General features: G+C 39.8%; 1 pseudogene; it reads left to right on the top strand.

The window, feature by feature from the left end:
- Window positions 1-1252: 1252 nt before the first annotated feature.
- Window positions 1253-2692, top strand: LOC123842912 (Y-box-binding protein 2-like; annotated as a pseudogene).
- Window positions 2693-10679: the final 7987 nt, after the last annotated feature.

Raw genomic sequence — 10679 nt, 5'->3', positions numbered from 1 at the left:
AAAACTTGCAAATCTTAGAACCAAGGAAACCATCTTAAGGGCAGTTAGGGGGAAGAGATTCCTTAGGTACAGAGGGAGGAACATCAGAATAACGTCAGACCTATCCACAGAGACCTGGCAAGCCAGAAAGGCCTGGCAAGACATATTCAGAATGCTAAGTGAGAAGAACATGCAGCCAAGAATACTTTATCTGGCAAGGCTTTCATTTAGAATGGATGGAGAGATGCAGAACTTCCACGACCGGCAGAAACTGAAAGAATATGTGACCACTAAGCCGGCCTACAAGAAATATTAAGGGGGGTTCTATAAAAGGAGAAAGACCCCAAGAGTGATCTACAACAGAAATTTACAGGGACAATCTATAAAAACAACGTCTTCACAGGCAACATGATGACAATTAATTCATATCTTTCAATAATCACTCTCAACGTGAATGGCCTAAATGCTCCCATAAAATGGCACAGGGTTGCAGATTGGATAAAAAGACAGGACCCACCCATATGCTGTCTACAAGAGACTCATTTTGAACCTAAAGATACATCCAGACTGAAAGTGAAAGGATGGAGATCTATCTTCCATGCCAGCGGACCTCAAAAGAAAGCTGGGGTAGCAATTCTTATATCAGACAGATTAGATTTTAAACTAAAGTCTGTAATAAGAGACACAGAAGACACACTATATCATTCTTAAAGGGTCTATCCAACAAGAAGATCTAACAATTGTAAATATCTATGCCCCCAACATGGGAGCAACCATCTACATAAGCCAACTGTTAACCAAAATAAAGAGTCATATTGATAACAATACGTTAATTGAAGGAGACCTCAATACTCCACCCTCAACAATGGACAGATCATCTAAGCAGAAAATCAACAAGGAAACAAGAGCTTTGAATGATACATTGGACCAGATGGACCTCATAGATATTTACAGAACATTCCACCCTAAAACAACAGAATACTCATTCTTCTCGAGTGCACATGGAACTTTCTCCAGAATAGACCATATACTGGGTCACAAATCAGGTCTCCACTGATACCAAAAGATTGAGATTATTCCCTGCATATTCTCAGACCACAATGCTCTAAAACTGGAACTCAATCACAAGAAAAAATTTGGCAGAAATTCAAACACTTGGAAGCTAAAGACCACTCTGCTCAAGAATGTTTGGGTCAGAGGGGCCGGGGCGGTGGCGGCGGGGGAGGAGGCGGAGGAGGTGGTGGCGGCGGGGGCTGGTACCGGACCCGGCGGGATGAGCGAGGCGGAAGCAGCAGCGGTGGCGACAGCGGCCCCCGCTGCGACAGTGCCCGCGACGGTGGCATGGGTGGTAGCGGTGGTGGTACCGGTGCCCACGGGGGAGCCACAGAAAGCAGGTGGCGGAGCGGCGGCGGGGTCGGAGCCGTCTCGGGCCCCGCTGCCAGGACCCCCTCGGCGCCGGGTCCCCGCACCCCTGGCAACCCCGCGACGGCAGCGTCGGGGACCCCCGCGCCCCCAGTCCGGAGTCAGGCGGACAAGCCGGTGCTGGCAATCCAAGTCCTGGGCACTGTCAAATGGTTCAACGTCCGGAATGGTTACGGATTCATCAACAGGAATGACACCAAGGACGATGTCTTTGTTCACCAGACGGCCATTAAAAGAAACAACCCCAAGAAGTTCCTGCGCAGCGTCGGAGATGGGGAGACAGCGGAGTTCGATGTCATGGAGGGAGAGAAGGGTGCAGAAGCTGCTAACGTAACTGGGCCGGGGGGCGAGCCGGTGAAGGGCAGCTGCTATGCCCCCAATCGACGCAGGTTCCACAGGTTCATCCCGCGGCCTTGTCCAGCTGCCCCGCCACCCATGTCCCACCCGTCGGGCGGGACTGAACCAGGCAGTGAAGGGGAGTGGGCTGAGGACTCTGGGCAGAGGCCCAGGCGGCGGCGCCCACCTCCCTTCTTCTACCGATGGCGCTTTGTGCGAGGCCCTCGGCCCCCCAACCAGCAGCAGCCTATAGAGGGCACCCACGGGGTAGAGCCCAAAGAGACAGCCCCATTGAAGGGGGACCAACAGGGAGATGAGCGCGTCCCCCTCCCAGATTCCGGCCTCGGTACCGAAGGCCTTTCCGCCCCAGGCCACCCCAGCAGCCTACCACAGAAGGTGGGGATGGCGAGACCAAGCCCAGCCAAGGCCCCACTGATGGGTCCCCGCCTGAGCCTCAGCGCCCACGAAACCGCCCCTACTTCCAGTGGCGGTGGCAGCAGCCCCCCGGACCCAGGCAGCCCACAGCCCTGGAGATCTCAGCCCCCATCAACAGTGGGGACCCCCCCACCACCATACTGGAGTAACTCCAACACGAAGGACCCCCAGAGCTACCATCTGGTTGTCTGCCAGTTTTTCCAGCTGCTCTGTACCCCACCCAGCACCCCTCCCCCTTCCCATGACTCATGACATCAAAACATTGGCTTTCCCCTTTTCCTCGAGACTCAGGAGGGCCGAAGCAACAGCCATTTGCTTCTTCTCTGTCCCCTACCAAGGGCTGAAGGAAGGGATCCATCCTGTTGTTCAGAGGCGCCATGTCCCTCCCCTGGATCAGGCTGAGAAGGAACCAGCCAGCTCTCACCTCCTCCTGGTTGTTTTTCTTTCCCACCCCAGTTTATTTTTGGTCTCTCCTCTAGCCCCTACCTCTGAAGCCATTTTATGAACTGTCATGTGCCACCTGAGCCTCCAGTAAAAACAAAAACAGGCTTTAAAAAAAAAAAAAAAAAAAAAAAAAGAATGTTTGGGTCAACCAGGAAATCAAAGAAGAACTTAAACAATTCATGGAAATCAATAAGAATGAAAACACATAGGTCCAAAACCCTTTGGGATACTGCAAAGGCAGTCCTAAGGGGGAGATACATAGCCATCCAAGCCTCACTCAAAAAAACAGAAAAATCCCAAATTCACCAACTACCTCTACACCTTAAAGAACTAGAGAAAAAGCAACAAACAATGCCTAAGCCACGCATTAGAAGAGAAATAATCAAAATTAGAGCAGAAATCAATGAATTAGAAACCAGAAACACAGTAGATCAGATCAACGAAACTAGAAGTTGGTTCTTTGAAAGAATTAATAAGATCAATAAACCACTGCACAGACTTATCCAAAAGAAAAGAGAAAGGACCCAAATTAATAAAATTATGAATGAAAGGGGAGAGATCACGACTAACACCAAGGAAATAGAAACAATTATTAGAAATTATTATCAACAACTATATGCCAATAAACTGAGCAATCTGGATGAAATGGAGGCCTTCCTGGAAACCTATAAGCTGCCAAGACTAAAACAGGAAGAAATTGACAACCTGAATAGGCCAATAACCAGTAACGAGATTGAAGCAGTGATCAAAAACCTCCCAAAAACAAGAGTCCAGGGCCTGATGGATTCCCTGGGGAATTCTACCAAACATTCAAAGAAGAAATCATACCTATTCTACTGAAGCTGTTTCAAAAAATAGAAACAGAAGGAAAACTTCCAAACTCATCCTATGAGGCCAGCATTACCTTAATCCCCACACCAGGCAAAGACCCCATCAAAAAGGAGATTTTCAGACCGATATCCCTGATGAATATGGATTCCAAAATGCTCAACAAAATCCTAGCTAATAGGATCCAACAATGCATTAAAAGGATCATCCACCATGACCAAGTGGGATTTATCCCCTGATGCAAGGGTGGTTCAACATTCACAAATCAATCAATGTGATAGAACACATTAATAAGAGGAGGGAGAAGAAACATATGGTCCTCTCAATTGATGCAGAGAAAGCATTTGACAAAATACAGCATCCTTTCCTGATTAAAACTCTCCAGAGTATAGGGATAGAGGGAACATTCCTCAATTTCATAAAATCCATCTATGAAAAACCCACAGCGAATATCATCCTCAATGGGGAAAAGCTGAGAGCCTTTCCCTTAAGATCAGGAACACGTCAAGGATGCCCACTCTCACCACTATTGTTCAACATAGTACTAGAAGTCCTAGCAACAGCAATCAGACAACAAAAAGAAATAAAAGGTATTCAAATTGGCAAAGAAGAAGTCAAACTCTCTCTTTTAGCAGATGACATGATACTTTATGTGGAAAACCCAAAAGACTCCACCCCCAAATTACTAGAACTCATCCAGCAATTCAGTAATGTGGCAGGATACAAAATCAATGCACAGAAATCAGTTGCTTTCTTATACACTAACAACGCAACTGTAGAAAGAGAAATTAGAGAAATGATTCCATTTACAATAGCACCCAAAACCATAAGATACCTCAGAATAAACCTAACCAAAGAGGTAAAGGATCTATACTCTAGGAACTACAGAACACTCATGAAAGAAATTGAAGAAGACACAAAAAGATGGAAAAATATTCCATGCTCATGGATCGGAAGAATAAATACTGTTAAAATTGCTACCCAGAGCAATCTATAACTTCAATGCCATCCCAATCAAAATACCAATGACATTTTTCAAAGTGCTGGAACAAACAATCCTAAAATTTGTATGGAATCAGAAAAGACCCTGAATCGCCAAGGAAATGTTGAAAAAGAAAAACAAAGCTGGGGGCATCACATTGCCCGATTTCAAGCTATATTACAAAGCTGTGATCACCAAGACAGCATGATACTGGCACAAAAACAGACATACAGACCAATGGAACAGAATAGAGAACCCAGATATGGACCCTCAACTCTATGGTCAAATAATCTTTGACAAAGCAGGAAAAAACATGCAATCGAAAAAAGACAGTCTCTTCAATAAATGGTGCTGGGAAAATTGGACAGCCACATGCAGAAGAATGAAACTACCATTCTCTAACACCATTCACAAAGATAAACTCAAAGTGGATGAAAGACCTCAATGTGAGACAGGAATCCATCTAAATCCTAGAGGAGAACACAGGCAGTAACCTCTTTGACATCACCCACAGCAACTTCTTTCAAGATACATCTCCAAAAGCTAGTGAAACAAAAGCAAAAATGAACTTTTGAGATTTCATCAAGATAAAAAGCTTCTGCACAGCAAAGGAAACAGTCAACAAAACAAAGAGGCAACCCACAGAATGGGAGAAGATATTTGCAAATGACACTACAGATAAAGGGCTGGTATCCAAGATCTATAAAGAACTTCTCAAACTCAACACCCAAAAAACAAATAATCAAGTCAAAAAGTGGGCAGAGGATATGAAGACACTTCTCTGAAGAAGACATACAAATGGCTAACAGACACATGAAAAAATGTTCATCATCATTAGCCATCAGGGAAATCCAAATCAAAGCCACATTGAGGTACCACCTTACACCAGTTAGAATGGCAAAAATGGACAGGGAAAGAAACAACAAACGTTGGAGAGGTTGTGGAGAAAGGGGAACGCTCTTACACTGTTGGTGAGAATGCAAGTTGGTACAGCCACTTTGGAAAACAGTGTGGAGATGCCTCAAAAATTTAAAAATAGAGCTACCCTATGACCCAGCAATTGCACTACTGGGTATTTACCCCAAAGACACAGATGTAGTGAAAAGAAGGGCCATATGCACCCCAATGTTCATAGCAGCAATGTCCGCAATAGCCAAACTGTGGAAAGAGCCGAGATGCCCTTCAACAGATGAATGGATAAAGAAGATGTGGTCCATATATACGATGGAATATTACTCAGCCATCAGAAAGGATGAATACCCAACTTTTACATCAACATGGATGAGACTGGAGGAGATTATGCTAAGTGAAATAAGTCAAGCAGAGAAAGTCAATTATCATATGGTTTCACTTATTTGTGGAACATAAGGAATAGCATGGAGGACATTAGGAGAAGGAAGGGAAAAAAGGGGGGGGTGGATTGCAGGGAGAGATGAACCATGAGAGATTATGGACTCTGAGAAAGAAACAGGGTTTTAGAGGGGAGAGGGGAGGGGGGATTGGTTAGCCTGGTGATGGGTATTAAGGAGGGCACGTACTGCATGGAGCACTGGGTGTTATACGAAAACAATGGATCATGGATCACATCAATAACCAATGATGTACTGTATGGTGACTAACATAACATAATAAAATTAAAAATAAAATAAAATAAAATAAAATAAAATATGTTGCATTTTCAAATGGTGAAATTGCCATTATAAGAATGCGGAAAAGTCAGACACAAAAATAGAAATAAGAAAGAATGCTGAAAGCACATTCTGCTCAAGTAGCCAAAGGATTCAAATATTAGCTCTTTCTCTCCAAGAGAAATGGAGCAATAGGACCCAATTTATAAGCTATCAATGTTTTCTCTAAATCTTTATTTTCTTTGTAAAGATTTTTGTGTTTTTTTTTTAATTTAGAGTTGTAATACAAGTAAATCTGAGTAATACACATCACAATGAGGTAATTTTTCCCCACATTTCTTATGTGTACTAAATATGCCAAATAACCTATTGATCTTAGTATTTCAAGAAAAAAAAATAGAGGTAGATATTTAAATCTGATAGACTCCCTACTGAACATTGGTATAAAATTAAAGAAACAATCTATTTTAGAAACAAAAATTGATAACTGGACATAGAAATAAAATGTTAAAAAAATAAAAGAAAAACTCCTAGGAGTTCTGGTTCCACAAGGATAAACATCAGTGTGGGGATCTTACAGCTCTCTTCAGATAATTATGATTCAAAAGGAATACTATTATCAGTAATACTATTTTGTACCAGGTTTTAATGAATATAAATGATATTTTAATTAACGCTAATTGTTTTGAAAACAGGATGAATAATTTTAGGTGAACTTTTTCCCAATTACCTTTTCAAGTTAGGTAGCTTGACATATATTTCTAAGAATTTCACTGTAGCTACTGAACATTTATTACACCGAACTTTCATAAATATCCCTGTATACCCAGCTGCCTCTTTTAGATAAATTACTTCATTCAATTTTTGAACCCTCTATTGTATCTCGGGATAGGTATACATCCATCTCTATGAATTTTCAGCTTTGAAGATGAACATCCCATGTGAGAAGCTAACAGATGGGACTCTGCTTCCAGATCAATCATTTTACTCAAATTCTCCATGGCCTGTATTGTGACAGAGGATCAAAACTGTATCCGAGGTGTAGTATAATATGTTTGAGAGAGGAGAGAAAAGGGAAGAAACACTTTTTATCAGTGTTTTTCTGACAGAGAGATGAGAGTCAGATGCATGCCCACTGCAACGACAGTATACGTTGGTTACGATAAAGCCTGTTCCCACAAACAAATTCATTAAATACTTTCTTTTTCTTAACCTAAAAGAGGAGGAACAAAAATAAGTATAGAATGGGGCGCCTGGGTGGCTCAGTCGGTTAAGCGACTGCCTTCGGCTCGGGTCATGATCCCAGGGTCCTGGGATCGAGTCCCACATCGGGCTCCCTGCTCTGCGTGGAGCCTGCTTCTCCCTCTCCCACTTCCCCTGCTTGTGTTCCCTCTCTCACTGTGTCTCTGTCAAATAAATAAATAAAATCTTAAAAAAAAAAAAAGTATAGAATGGGTTGAAGAGAGATGACAATAAAGCTACCTACAAAAAACATGAGTGAATGAAGGTACCAGTGGCAAACTAAATGTTAATTAGGAGAAATGTTTGATATCTGATACTTTTTAAAAAAATTTTTTTAAAGATTTTATTTATTTATTTGTCAGAGAGAGAGGAAGAGAGAGACAGAGAGCAAGCACAAGCAGGGGGAGTGGCAGGCAGAGGAAGAAGCAGGCTCCCCATGCAGGAAGGAGCCCCATGCGGGACTCGATACCAGGACCCTGAGATCATGACCTGAGCCGAAGGCAGCTGCTTAACCGACTGAGCCACTCAGGCGTTCCTGATATCTGATACTTTAGATAAAAATACATAGAATTAGAATATTTTCATTATGCTTTCTTATATATCATCATGTGCACCTTTAATTTAAACTGAAAACCACTAAATTACATAAAAGAAATAGTATTCTTCAGGCATTAGCAGATTCTTATATTTAGCTACTTAGTAGATACATGTTATTCCATCTTGGTAGTGTAAAGAAGATTGACATAAAATAATATTAATGAATTCATTTTATTTGTTATAGATTAACGATTCAAGTGTCAGAATAATTTCATGGTTTCAGATGGCTTTGGTTTGTCTTCTGCAACCATACTGCATTTCTTGCTCAATCAATTACACATAAATGTGCATGGCAGCTGAGAGGCAGTGAGAAGTCTAAATACTAGAGCTGCATCTATGTCCTAAAGGTTCACTTCACAGCATTTGACTTTATGTTCCTCATGGTTTTTCTGCTCAACTCTGCAGGATTTCAGGGACTTACTCTTTGTATTTATAATGCCTGCCATCTTGTGAATAATGTACATGTATTTTTTAATTGACTGAAATAATACAATGAAGTGAAGAAGTAAGATGATCCTTAGGAACACTTTCAGCATAAATATCCTATAATACTAAATAGTTCTTCACATGTAAGAAACAAACTCAAAGTTCACGCCTTCTTGATGTTAAGAGACTACCATCAGGCATATATAAAAAACTCATTATAAAAGAAAAGAGAGTTTTAAGGATTACACATCTCAGTAGAAACATTTATAAAAATTAAATGTATAGAGGTACCTGGGTGGTTGAGTCGGTTAAGCGCTCAACTCTTGATTTTGGCTCAGGTCACGATCTCAGGGTTCTAGAGCCTGGCCTCAGCTCTGTGCTGGATGTGGAGCCTGCTTAAGATTCTCTCTCTCCCTCTGATCCTCCTCAGCTGGCACATGCTCTGTGCACTCTCCCTCTAAAAAAAGAAAAAAAAAGTAAATGTATAAAAAAATCAAAACTCTATAAAGCGTTGTATTTTAGCAGAGAATTCACTAACGAATATGTTATATTACAATATTATTAACAAATCCAAAAAAGGCAAAATGGGAAAAATTTCAGATGTTGTATTTTTAAAATCCATCCAATTCCCTGGGAGGATTTTTATCAAGATTGTGTAAACGTCTTTGTGAAAATTTGAATTGCTTTTCAAAATTAAATATTTCAAATTTAGATCTAGGGGAATGCAATCAAATAATATCTCTGTTTTCAAAATGAAATCTTTGGCTCTTTTTTAAAAAGCATTTCACTTATATAGTTCTGACTTAAAAGAAAAGATAAATATAAGAACACAATGTAAATTTGTTTGCTACATAGCTAAACTTATGAGAAACAAACAGGCCACTTACAATTAATTCAATACCAATCCCATTTTTTTTTTTTAAGAGGAATTATAGGGCATGTAACTGTCTCATAATAACCACTATCCCCTTTGGTGTCCTGAGTAGTCTCATAGGGAGATCAGAATGCAGTCCCTGTGAATGGCAGGTTGATTATAATACAGAGTAAATCTTTATGCAAATGACATACTAACATTTTTTCTTAACATGGGAAATCAGATAGGTAGATAGATAGATAATAGGTAAATAAAGACAGAGAGAGGGAGAGAGATTAAGTATTTTTTCTGTATACACATATCTATCTGGAAAATATATATATAACTATATTTAGATACAAATATATGTATATGAGATTCCTCTGGTCAGCCTGCTTTTTGGGATTTCAAAGGAAGTCACGAATGGAATTTCAAAGTGGAAAGCACTAAAACACCAGCATACAAATTTGGTAAGCAAAAATTAAAATATATCAATATTCAGCAGCATCTTAAAATTACATCTTACATCTCTTCTCTAATTGGTTCATTCCCAATTATTGTTATGCTCATAATTTATCCCATCCTGTAAAGCCCAATATTTTTCTTACTGTAAATATCAGGCTTTATTTATCTCACTATTATGTACAATAGTGTTTCTCAAACCTCATAAAACAGCAGAATCAACTGTGGCTAGTTAGAAAAAAAATAGATTCCTTGCGTATACCTCAGATATTTTGATTCTATGATTGTGGAAAGAGGTCCAAAATCTATCTGGAACAGGTACCCAAAGAAATATTAGAAGATAATTTTCCTGATCCAAAGGAAGATAATCACACTTTAAAAAAGAAATATTTCTGTGCATATTTAGATATATTCTAATTAAAGAATTAGTTTTTTAAAAAAATCTGAAAGATAATTTGGCAAGTATCAATATCTTAAAACCATGCATTTCCAAAGATATATGAATCAGCCTCCTATCAGATATCTTATTAAATAAAAATCGCAAAAAAGAAATAAAGAGAAAACATATTTAGATAGATCTGAAAGCAAAATGTTGTGAGCATCAGATTTATCTTTTAATATGTAAGAAATCAAAAATATCCCTCTATTTCATTCCTTTATTTAACCAAGTTTTGAGTGTCTAATATTTACCAGTTGTTAGGCTTGTCATATTTAACACTACCATGAACATGTCAAACATTCTGCTCTACAGAATCTTGCCATTTCCAGGAGTAAAAGAAAAAGGAATACTCAAGGAATGATTTTAGTTAATTAAATCAGAATAAAGACCCCATTTCCCAATCCTCCAAAAAACAAGGACAAGGATGTATAATTTGATATGCATAAAATATATGGATAACATAGATAAAATATAGAACTACGGTAAACTATTTTTAATAACCTCATTATAAAGATTCATTGACTTTCTATAAAAATATTTTGAAAAGAAAGATGCTTTTAAAATTTAAATCTGGAGCAGGGGTTGCACCTGGCTGGTTTGGTCAGT

Source organism: Mirounga angustirostris, unplaced genomic scaffold (assembly GCF_029215605.1).
Source record: "Mirounga angustirostris isolate CCGP_5_RB_7025 unplaced genomic scaffold, mMirAng1.0.hap1 SCAF_13, whole genome shotgun sequence".
NCBI classification, from domain to species: domain Eukaryota; kingdom Metazoa; phylum Chordata; class Mammalia; order Carnivora; family Phocidae; genus Mirounga; species Mirounga angustirostris.
Note: the sequence above shows the minus strand (reverse complement) of the source record. Positions and strands in the feature narration are given on the sequence as shown.